This window comes from Triticum urartu, chromosome 3A, assembly GCF_056163025.1.
Source record: "Triticum urartu cultivar PI428250 chromosome 3A, HENAU_Tu73, whole genome shotgun sequence".
Lineage (NCBI taxonomy): Eukaryota > Viridiplantae > Streptophyta > Magnoliopsida > Poales > Poaceae > Triticum > Triticum urartu.
The window spans coordinates 696,187,101-696,199,521 of NC_141875.1; the positions used below are offsets into that span (position 1 = coordinate 696,187,101).

At 44.1% G+C, this 12,421-nt stretch overlaps 1 pseudogene; it reads left to right on the forward strand.

Moving 5' to 3' along the window:
* The first annotated feature begins 6,438 nt into the window (after positions 1–6,438).
* On the forward strand, positions 6,439–9,933 carry LOC125532027 (uncharacterized; annotated as a pseudogene).
* The last annotated feature ends 2,488 nt before the right edge of the window (positions 9,934–12,421 follow it).

A 12,421-nucleotide genomic window follows, 5' to 3' on the forward strand; every position in this document is an offset into this window, starting at 1 on the left:
CTAGGACTCGTCCGGGCAGCAGCGCCGTTGGCGTCGCATCCGTTCTTGGAGGTGCTGCTTAGTACGCGGCGGTTCGAAGTCTCAGCCGGTGGTGGTTGGTATTCGGTGGGCACCGTGGTGGCGGGTCATCCGCACTTTGCCGAGCTGCCGTGGTTGGCATTTGTTTCTTGTTCGTTTTCTTTTGGCTTGTTGTGCTGCTCGCCACAACGATCTTTGTATTCGGTGTTGGTTGCTTTGAAATACAAAGCGGAGGAAACACTTTTTTGGTAAAAATACAAAAATTTAAAAAAATGCGGAAAATAGTTATAACACTAACCAGACATACCTTGGCATCGACGCGAATGGGGTGCATTGGCGTATCCCGTCCGTGGGGTCGTCGGGATGGGTCGCTGGGGATGTACATCTCTATCGGATAGGGGAGCTTTTAGTCGAAGAGGCAGCAGCAAGGCGGCGTCCAGTGCATGACAATGCTGCATCGGTGAGGTCAGCGGCGCACAGGAAGCATCCACGGTAGGGCGGCACTGCCAGTGGCGGAGCTAGCAAATTGCCAAAGCCTGGGCACGGTCATAAGTTAAAATCCACTTTGGATTAACGTCATGTGTAATACGCACACTTCTGTTTCATATATCATAGAAGTAAAAAAATCAGATACAATACCAAATAATCCACTAAAAGTTTTCTCTTTTTTTGCAGGGTAATTCACTAAAAGTATTTGACGTTCATACATGAGCAAGGTCCAATCTACGATGTTTATGTTTATGTTCAACCCTTTGTTGCAGGCTTTGCCACGATCAACGTAGAACTGCAAGATCTCAATCGATCAATTCTGAATCCTAGGTCCTGGCTTCTGGTTGCTTGTTTTTTTTTTGAGGCAATGACTTCTCGTTGCTGAAAGCATGGCCTGTAGCCCATGTTACGAAACAAATGAATGGCCCTATGGCCTCCTGGTTGTAGCGAGAAAAGCTCAATAAACAAGGAAATGGTCAAAGTGGCCCAGATAGTGCAGTTCATTCGTTTCCAGCGTTAATTTCACGATTTTCCAGCATATTTCAACAAGTTTAACGATTTTGATGGCTTGGCTAGCTCGTTGGAGTTCATTTAAACGGCGCCGTCGAGCCCGGGCACGTGCCCAGGGTGCCCGTACGGTAAAATCGCCCCTGGGCACTGCACCGACGAGGTCAGTGGTGCCGAGGAAGCATTTGGGGAAGTATGCTGCCTCACCGGCAAGGTAGGCGGGGCCGACGAAGTGTCCGACTCAGGGCGCACCTGCATCAACGAATCCGGGGGTGGTAAGATGGCGTTGGCGGGACTGTCAACAAGATGACTGCCAAATTTTCTTGCTGAACAACGAGACTAATGCCAATTAAAAAAATTAGATTAATGTATTAACGAATCCAGGAGTCCCGAGTAGCTTATTTTTACATTTTCGTGGTTTCTTACACTTCGTCTATCGGATATACTAGAAGCGTCCGCGCGCTTCGCTGCGCTGTTTTCCTCTTGGTGTCTAGAACCTAAGTTTTTTCATATAGCGATTTTTAAGAAGACATGAGATACTTGATAATAAGAATGCTTGCTACCTCCAAAGACAACAAAAGAAAACCAATACATCATCAATAATGATGGGACCTGAAAATATTTGTGGTAACTTGTAAAAGGACAACGATCAGATTGTATCAAAACCGAAGTAACTGGCATGTTCAACAAACCACAATCATCATTCAGCTATAGACAAATACTTGACAAACTACAACATAAAAGAAGGTTGTTTTCAACCTTGTCTATCCCTTCAACGCGTCTTTGGCGTGGTTCAGTTGTTTCATCGACAGTATGTGCTCCAATTGTCTCATGCCCAGGCATTTGATGGCCCATTTCTGAACATGTAATGTCCCCATACTATTACCCAAATCAAACTCATCTTTATACATAAAAAATGTTATTCTGGTTGTTAAGGCCAACGACACTTTACAGCAAGAAGAACTCTTTGGTACACTGAAGCTAACTAATTTGCACAGTTTCAAAAAATCAATCCATGATCTTGGTTTACCATGCAAAGAGTAGATAAACTTTGTTAGCTCATGGCACAAGTCGATTAATATTTGGATTGCTAGAACTCTCATGTCAGAGAGTAATGGAAACCATTTGATTTTTCAGTAAAGAAGGCATATGTGCTAACAGTTGCACAACTCAAAGCAAGAAATTAATTTCTCCTTAGCTGTACACACCTTATAAAGTATATGATGTTTCAGGCTCTGTCTTTGACTTAGAAAATATCAACCCAGGGCATGGAACTTTATTTGAAGTATCTTACAATGCAGAGTCATTTGGCTACTTAAAAAAAGTATATCATATATCAAGAATTCAGTTTTACATCCTTACATTTTTCTTGTACTGATTCTCAAACTCACCATATCCAAGCAATCAGCCAAATGTGGAACTTAGCTGCAACAAAACAATCGCCATTGCTCATTATTTTGCATAATCACCACAAAAATCATTTCTTGCATGATGCCTCTCCTGCAAATTTCATATGATGACTTCATGAGAAGGCTGATCTTGGGTGGTACAGAAATACAGCATGCCAAATTATATCCTTCACTGAATGGTGCTGATCAAATGCAAAATATGAAATGTGATTTATTAGCTTTGATGGCATAAGACTTAATTCAAAATAAGATGAACCACTGCCTATTTGGTTACTTCTTGGCCAACACAAGAACGTACTACTGCTTCCACTTACGACGACCAAAACCAGAACATCCTCATCCATCTCGCACATCACACGGAAGTAAGGAACTTGCCATTGGTAGAAGACATTTCACAAGAAATGTGAAGGGACGCCAGCAAATTTGACCAAATAATACGTTCATCATCAATTTAACAGCCTTTGTTCGTATTGCATTATAATGAGTTTTCAGAATCCATTATAGTTTCTGGTCATTTTTTCTGTGAGAGCTTCTGATTTTCAATGCTTGGATTGGAGCAAATTCACCAATAGTTCCTTTGAGATTCAGAACATGTCCATATACAAAAATCAGGGGTCAAGCGCCATAAGCGAATTTTGAGACATACATGAAATAAAGCATCATGCGGCTATGGCGTTGCCTAACTTGTGGTAGCACACAAGCACAAAGAAACTAAAAATTTATGGATGAACACACACTATTACTTAACCAGTGCTACAATTAGCCAAGAAAGTTATACACCAAATATACATGCATGTCAATAAATTCTATAGGATCGACAAAGATTCAGTAATGGGCATTCAGAAATAACACATTTCTGGATCTACTTACAATGACAAACAATTATTACCTTAAGCCATGCAAATAGATTGTGTTCTACATTCACAACTGTGACACCATCATTCTCACCATACAATTCAGAAGTCATGTCATCACACCAACAAATGAAGAAAAGTCCATCCTACCTGCTCCAAACAACCACACCTTGTTGTGTCAAAAAGATCAAATAATTTCCGTTATAAACAGAGCCAGATTTATCAGTTCATACAAAATTCTTACCTTCTTTATATTGCCTGTATGCCAATGTTGTTGCCGTCTCCCCCACCAACTCCAGCTTTTCTCCTGGTTCTCGTAGAGCTAGAATCTAGTAAAGCCTCTCACTAGTAGAAAAAGGGCCATTTGTCCCGGTTCTAGAGGGCCTTTAGTCCCGGTTCTGGAACCGGGACTAAAGGGTCGGTACTAAAGACCCCCCCCCCCTTTAGTCCCGGTTCTTATACCAACCGGGACTAAAGGCCCTCCACGTGGGTGCTGTCTGGAGCTCCACCTTTAGTCCCGGTTGGTGTTTCCGGGACTAAAGGAAATTTTACGATTTTTTTAATTTTTTGCATTTTTTCGTATTTTCAAATTTATGAATTATTTTTACAATTTAATCTCTAATCACCCCTCATCACTGCTCAATTTAACCTCTAATCTCTAATCACCCCTCATCATTCCAAATCATCTAACTTCCTGGCCGGTCACCCATCCTCTCATACTCCAGCCTGAGCATGCTTATCTTCCGGGTTCTATTCCCCCTCGTTTCCAAGTCTGCACTTGTTGTTTTCCTAACAATAGTAAGATGACAATCCTATTAACCCTCAGGAGTTTAGCTTGAGTATGAAGTCACACGTTTCACTGTTTGAATTTGAAACTATTATTCTAAAAAACAATAATTATTTAGTAACACTAATATTTTTTGAATAAGTAGTTTGACCATAGTTTGACCACAATTCAAAATAAATAAATAATTATTTAGTAACATTAATATTCTTGAATAATTATGTAGTAACACTAATACTTCCTGAACAAGCAGTTTGACCAGATTTAACCAAAATAAAAAAAAATGAAATTTGAGCATATCTGTTTTTCTTTTAGAATTTGAGGATTCTAAAAATTTGCAAACAGGTTGTAGGCCGTCAAAATCAGATGCGGATTTTCGTGCTGAACATTTTGATATATTATACGTTTTTTTTGACATCGTATGCAAAAGTTATAGTCGTTTTACTTTTTCATGACACTTTTTTGCAAAACATATCCAAATTTAAGTTTTTTAATTTTCCTAACTATTAGATGTAGTAATATAACTACATCTCGAAGGATTTTATTTTTTGAAGTTTTTATCATTTTCATTTTTTTTTTCAAAACTGAAATGCCGATACAGGGAGGGTAGAGTTTGAGAAATGGGCCCTTTAGTCCCAGTTTGAGACACCTTGAACCGGGACTAAAGGGTGTGATGCCCTTTTGTCCCGGTTTGTGTCTCAAACCGGTACTAAAGGACCCATTTGAACCGGGACTAATGCCTTTAGCCGCTCGAACCGGGACTAATGCTCACATTAGTCCCGGTTCGTAATGCAGCCAGGACTAATATGTATATTACGCTGTGACCAAAGCCCTGTTTTCTACTAGTGTCTCCATCCCACCGACGACTGGAGTAGGTAGCGCTTTGGAGAAGGCAAGGCAAGTAGAAAACGACATGGAGCAGGTGGCGGAGGAGGAGCGGTAGGGAGAACAGGAGGCATCGCCGGCGCCCGGCGCTGAATCCTAGGGTTCGTGGGTGCGCCACCTTGATTGGTTCGTGGGGGAAGAGACATGCCTGGGAGGTTGCTGGACTCGGAATCGGATGCGGGCAGTGGCAAGATGGTGCGGGGGTGGCGGCCGGAGCTGGGCGGGCGGTGGCGGCCGGAGCCTGGCGAGCAGCAGGCGGTGGCAGAGGCCCTAGCACGAAGAAAACATGGGAGGAAGAAGAGAGACAGCCTTGCAAAGATTCAGATCGGGATATTGCTAGGCAACGATGGTAAAAAAAAAAGCAAACCGACTATCCCTAGCGACTCGGGACCACAAGACAACGGCACACTCGCCACAATGCACCAGGAGCGTGGATTTCGTGGGAGCTTAATAACTGTACTGATATAGTAACGCAACGTAGTTGAGGTGGAACGTAATTGAGGGTGAAAGCTTTTTTTAGATGGAAAAAAGGTGGAACGTGGTTGAGCCTCAAGATGGTAATGGGGCCCCGAAACCCGCGTCCCCGCAGATTTTTACCCTATTAGGGGACGGGGATGGGCGGCTTTTCATCCCGCAGGGCTGTTGTTGGGCACATTATACAACCCGACACGTTTTATGGGTTTGCACCCGTTTCAGTAGTCCCCGAATCTGAAACCCGGCAAAATACATATTTTTTACCAAGCTTGAGCGTATTTTGATCTTCTCTAGGACTTGGCACTTTGATTTGGCTTTGGAAGCTTTGAAGATAGTCTTTTGGAGCCTTGGAGATGTGAAAGATGCTATGCTGATTCCTACTTTAAAGTGACTTGTGAACTATGAATTCTATTTCAAAACGTATGTATTGGACTATTTCGTCTCATTTGTGCTTCTGATTTGTGAACCAAGAATTATATTTTAGAACTTGTGTAATTGGACATCTTGTTTAACCATGTATGGCTGAAATATGCTCCTGTTTGTTGCTGAAATCTGATTATCTATGTTGCTGAAATGTGGTATGGTTTTGTTGTCGAAATATTATTCTTTCTTGGTTCTATGTTTCCTTATATATGTCGATTTCCCTGCGGGTTCCCCATGGGTTTAGAAAATTCGATGGGTTTAGGGGACGGGCGAAAAACTAGCCCCTCGCATGGTGACGGGGACGGGGACGGGTTTACGATTTTCTCATGAGGATGAGTTTGGGAAGGCAAAACCCGATAGATTTCATCCCCGTTGCCATCTTGAGTTGAGCCCAACCTTGCCCGGACTCTAGAAACTAGACGAATCCCCCAAAAAACTAAACGAACCCAATACAAACTTGGCCGGTAAGCCCAACCCTGCCGGGACTCTAGCGTGTGCAAACCTAGAAATTCACCAAGCCACTACACGGTGTACACCGCCCCTCGCCTCGAAACTCGGCATCGGCAGCACTCAGCGGCAGAAGCGGCGGCGAGCAATGTATTTGTCAGGGAGGAACGGGACGAGCATCTCGCCGTCGGGCACCGACCTCGCCTCCAACACCACCACCTCCTCCACAGACCCGGCAGAAACCGCCTCGTCCTCGTCGTACTTCCTACCCGAGCTGATCCCACTGGTCGCGAGCCGGCTGACGACCCTACAGGATTTCTTCGCCCTCCGCGCCACCTGCCGCACCTACCGGGCTCTCCTCCCGCTGTCGCCGTCCAACCTCGCCTCCCAGGCTCCGCTCCTCCTCGTCCCCCACAAGGCATCTTCCTCGGAAGCCCTCTTCCACATCCCACTCCGCCGCATCCTCCGCTTCCGCCTCCCCCGCACCGCCCTAGCTCAACATGACCCCAGCAATGACGAATTCGATTCCTTTGGTTGCCGTGTCGCCATCGAGGACAGCGATGCCGTGGGCAGCCACCGCGAGCTCCACATCTGCCACCTCTTCACAGGCGAGCGAGTCCGCCTGCCCAATCCCCTGAAGTACTACGAAGGAATCATCTTTGCCGGCGACCTCATTCTCACCTTTAATCGATACCATTACCACCACACCGTCCACTACTGCCGCATTGGGGACAATCGCTGGCAAGAGGCGTGGTGCGATGAAGGCTACAGGTTTCGTGACCTGATTTTCGTGAAAGGCACCCTCTACGCATTGATCTATCCAAATCACAGCCTCGCTGTCGTCGAGCTTGACAACACTTCCGCGGTACTGTCGTTTCTTGGAGGTGAATCGAGTGCAGAAATAGTTGAAAATTCTTCGATGTTGAGGCTAGCAGAGTGCCGTGGTGAGCTATTGCTCATTAGTGCTGTGAGGTTCAGGGCTGGTCCTGAGATTTTGGGGGCCCGGGGCGAACCTAAAATCCGGGGCCTTTAGTAAACACATCATAGTAGTAAAAATAAATTTATGTATATATGAATATTTAGCAATAACACTCCAATGCATTCAAAATCAGTGTGCGTATCAAATAATTTATACATAATACTTTAAAAATTTCTTCTAACATTCCTCGATGCAAAGTCGCTTATGATGGGGTCGATGTCAATCTCATCCAATAATTTCTTCTCGATACATGATGTAGCCAAACCATTTAACCTCTCTTGAATCATTGTTGACCTCAAATAATTCTTCAACAATTTCAGCTTTGAAAAGCTTCTTTCAGCCGATGTGACCGTCACAGGCACAGTAAATAAGATGCGATAAGCAATGAAGATATTTGGATAACAATCAACTTCTTTGACATGCCCAAAAATCTCCATGGCAGACATTACGCCATTTGGCAAAGTGAATCTCATAATCTTCAATTCAGAAATAAGATCATATACCTCTACATCAGATGAACCAATGATCTAATCCATCATGTGCTAAGGAACTCTGACTCCTGCTACTGCTAGACTTGAAGATCTTACAACAAAAGCAAAAAACTTTGTCAACACCTTCTGAATAAACTAGCCATTTTCTATCATGTTTCTCTCCATTGCTTAATTTCCTATGATAATGAACATAGGAAAAATGTCTTCCTGCATCATCTACACGGTATTCCATTTTATCCTCTTCCTCTCTCATTGGCCCTTTCTCAACTAATACATCTCTTGCTTTATTGTCAAGATTATCCCAATTTCTTGGATCATAAATATCAGGAGTATAGACTGGTTCATCAACACTAGGAGACTGTTCTTGTGCATCCGATGAATTACCTATATTCTCGGAGCCACTTACATTGTTGTCGTCGATGTTGGTGTCGGCATTTTCTTCTTGCTGATCGGATTCTGAATTCACATTATTTTGTTGCTCTTCCTTTATGGCAACTATCGCCAACTCATCACCTCAGTTTATCGAAGTAGTGGAAGTACGCTTGAAATATCTGTGCACATGTCCATGTTGTGATTGTACCAATTTATCTGCGGCCTTCTTCTTTTTCCTTTTTTTGCTACCTGATGCATACTTCCTATTTCTCGGAGGCATGCTAAAACACAATCCTGAAAAAGTAATTTTTGCATCAATTATTGAACAGTACCACATACGCATCAAGGAACGGCCAAACACAAATATAGTATACCTGGTTCTGATGGTCTGAATTCTGATAGCGTCAGTCCGAGTGCTGTCTGCAGCGCCTAGACTCGGAGAGCAATGAGCAATTGACCAAGACTGAGGGCCCCCTGAATTGAAATCAGCTGTGAACTGTATTAGGAAGGAGATTAGGAGAAGAGAATTAGAAATTAGCAAGAGGCATATGGCAGTCGGCAGACCTGCAGTACGGCGCGTCGGCGACGGCGGGCGGCAGCCTAGGGATTGTGTTTTAGCATGCCTCCGAGAAAGGATCGAACTGTGGCCTGCGTGATGAGACGGGTCGAACTGTCGAGAATCGACAGGATCACGATCGGCCTTTTTTTCTAGGTGAAGCCGTGAAAGGATAGCATATGTTGTCTTTTTTTAACGTGGAGGATGAAGGAAAGCGATCGCTAATCAAGCCGCGCATGTCTCTAATCCTGTCGCTGCGGCTCGTTTCGCTTGCGAGACTCTGCGTGTGCGTGAAAGGCTGATGAAAGGCCTCGCCTTTGGCTATTTTGTTTGACATAGGCCTACAGCCTGCTATACGTATATACCTAGTACATACCTGGGTGAGGGCCCCTACCTTGTGGGGGCCTGGGTGGCCGCCCCCCTGCCCCTCCCCAGGGCCGGCCCTGGTGAGGTTCCCGGTGGGGTACCATCTTTTCCAGTGGCAATCTGGTAATAGGAAGTGGGTGAGGACTATACCACCCTTGGTGGCTGTAGCTTGTTCTTTAATGTTTTCCAGTTTGCAGGTTGTCTTGGTCCGGATCATCCGGCAGTTCGAGGGAACTGCTTGTACATCATTAAGTCCAATGGGCAGTGTATCAAGTATTCTTTGGTTGATGGATCTTCGCATGAACTCGTTGCCGACTACGCAGGACGACCACGGGCTTGGGTACTTCCAAGCATTTGTTGATGAAATACAATTGCTACCAAAACTATACAGAAGTGACTTGTTATAATTGCTTAGTTTACGTTTTCTGTCTGTTAATATCAAAATATTTCAAGGAACTCATTAGCAACAAGTGTGTATTTGAACTTGGTATGAATGGACATCCTACTCACTTCAAATATTTGATAATAATGTACAGAAGGCCTTTAAATTAGTTGAGCATACTTTACTTATTTCTCTATAACACTGCATGATGACATCAGCAAATAGTGGAATTAGTATTTAAGAAATGAACGGAGACTATTACCTGGTAATAATAGAACATATGCATATCGCAAACCAAGATTGTGATCTAATTATGCAGGTCGAATGATCTAACCGAAGAAGTAGAACCAAATTAAAGTACAAGATTTGATCTTTATAGACTACAAAAACAAATATTAACTACGAGACAAGACTTTGCATTGGTTATCCGTTCATGTAGTTGAATGATTTAGTTACATCTGAATTGCTTTCAGAATTTGCTTTATGAAAACTTCTGATTGAAATTTTATTCATAGCTCGCGCCAATTTTCTTTGCTTGATTAGGGTATATAGTTCATCAACATAGGCTATTGCCCCACTAAAAAAACTAGGCTATCGTGTCTCTGCATGATCTTCTTATAAGTTTACACATTGAAGGCGAATTCCCCCCCTGACCCCGTATGTTAGAATCCTGGCTCTGTCCCTGGGGGGATTAACCTTGAACTCCGCCTAGTTCGATCACCCACATGCAAAAGGCTGATGGGTCGTCCAGCTAGTTTGATAATTGGGCAAATCGAGTAATTGTAACGTCAGGCTGTTTTAAGGTTGCGAAATCCATTTAGGAGTCAAAAGATGGAGTTTCCATTACAGCAGACTAGTCATCAGCCTTCCTACACATGGCGAATAATTCTATATAACACATACTAGTCAATATATGAATGAGTCTAAATTTAAGCCCTGCTACCACATGGCGAATGATTCTATATAACACAAACTAGTCATTATATGAACAAGTCTAAATTTAATTGGGTATTTGAATAAATTTAAGTTTGATAGGGTGTATATTTTCAAGTTTACATTATTAAAAGCACAGATTGTATTTCTCTAATTATTTATGGAATTTTGCACCGATGCTATTTGAAATTTGTATTTTTTTCAATGTTTTGTGTAGATGTGCATATGTCATTCAATTTGTATGGTCACTAAATTTGAACTGACCTGAGAAAATTCTTTTCAGATTGGTTTGTAGATGAACATTTCAGTTGCTACGGGTTAATTGGACGCATGTACTCACCTGACATCATATAAATGCAGGGACAAAATACTGGTGCCTAGTTGTATTTTTGCCTTAAATCATAGTTTAAGTTGATATGTGCTTGTACGGGAACTTTATCAACTAAATTAGCAATAAAAGTTGCAATGCATCTTTAAAATATGATGAAGGAAATCCATTAATTGTGCACCCGTTGAAGTAATGTAGAGAATCAGACTCTGGGATCGACTTGCCACTTAGTGAAAGATGGGGACCATGTTCTTTTGACTAAAGACGCTTAGAGCCCAAACACGATTCTAGTCTCGCCCATTTGAGCCGCTTTTAGTCCAGGCGTCCAGCAGCCTACATGCACTTAAATGGAAACCGGAGAGCCGTCAACAACCTAGGAGAGTCACCGATGGAGTTAAATGGTGAGATGTAGATCTTTGTCACTGTTGTCCAAGGGGAGAATGGCATGCACGTTTAGTTTGTGGCTGAATGCAACCCCATTGCTGTTCCGTAGTTCTAGGTCGGCATACCACAACGTACTTATCGGATGAGATGGCGGAAGTCATAATAGAGTAAATAATCGATAGATCAACTACCATGATCCAGATGGAGTCTTGTTCCCAAATTGATTTTCCGGGTCATGTATATATGTGCAATTTAACCCTTGCCACATTACCTAAGATCTAACAGTCTATAATTTAAATGTTAATACCCATAGTTTAGCTGAGTAATTGGTTTCTTATGACATTGGTCATTATGTTTGCATAAGATAGGTTGTAAGGTTGATGAGAAATGTCATTTTTCCTCTCGAAACAGACTTTCGCCCCGCTTTATTATAGATAAAGCACCAAGCGAAGAAGTACACGGTCGAACGATACAAGATGGTGAGGTAGCCCTCTTACAAAGCCGATCCTGAGATATCCAGCACACGCAGAACGCACGCAACTACTTTACCAGCCACAAACACCGGAAGAACTAAACACCTCCATGCTACGACCTAGCACACCTAAGCTCCACCACAACGGCGTCAAGAGGGAAGTCGACGCAGAGTGTCATTGCTGCCGAGTCCACAACGGACACATGTCTTCACCCGGAGCCCTCACACGAAGAGAAGAACCACAACGACGTCTTAAAAGAAAATTGCGGCACCCTCGGGTGTCGCCGTCGTCGGCGCCGAGGCACGGAGCTTTCGCTCGGCAGCTCACCCGTGCCACTACGAGGCCGCTAGGAGGAGCGCGATGATGAAAGAACCCCAGATCCAGATCGGGACGCCGCCCATCTAGGGGAGGGGGCACGTCAGAGCTCCCTGATGTTGCACCACCAGTTGCCCACACAACACAGGACGAGTGGAGCCACCACCACCGCTATGGGGCCCATCGAAGAGCAACCATGCGGACCGCCATCCGGGGCCGCCGCCCCGGCATCCCTGTCGCTAGATACTGTGTGTCGCACACATCGAAACACACTCAACCACGGTAGGATGAGTGACGGTACTCCATCTACTCATAGCCCGGCATCAGTCCCCGAGTTTGGGTAGGCGCCTCCATCGTAGGAGGCACCCACACCCGCGTCCCCAGCCAATGCCAGGTGGACTGGGGAACACGACTCCGAGACTGCCGTCGGCCACCGACGAGCTAGCCCCGACCCATGGCCAGGCGAGCTCACACGATGCCATGTCTGTGGTCACCGGCGTCGATCCGCGCACCAACACAACAGTAACACTACCACCACCTCGAGCAGCGCAC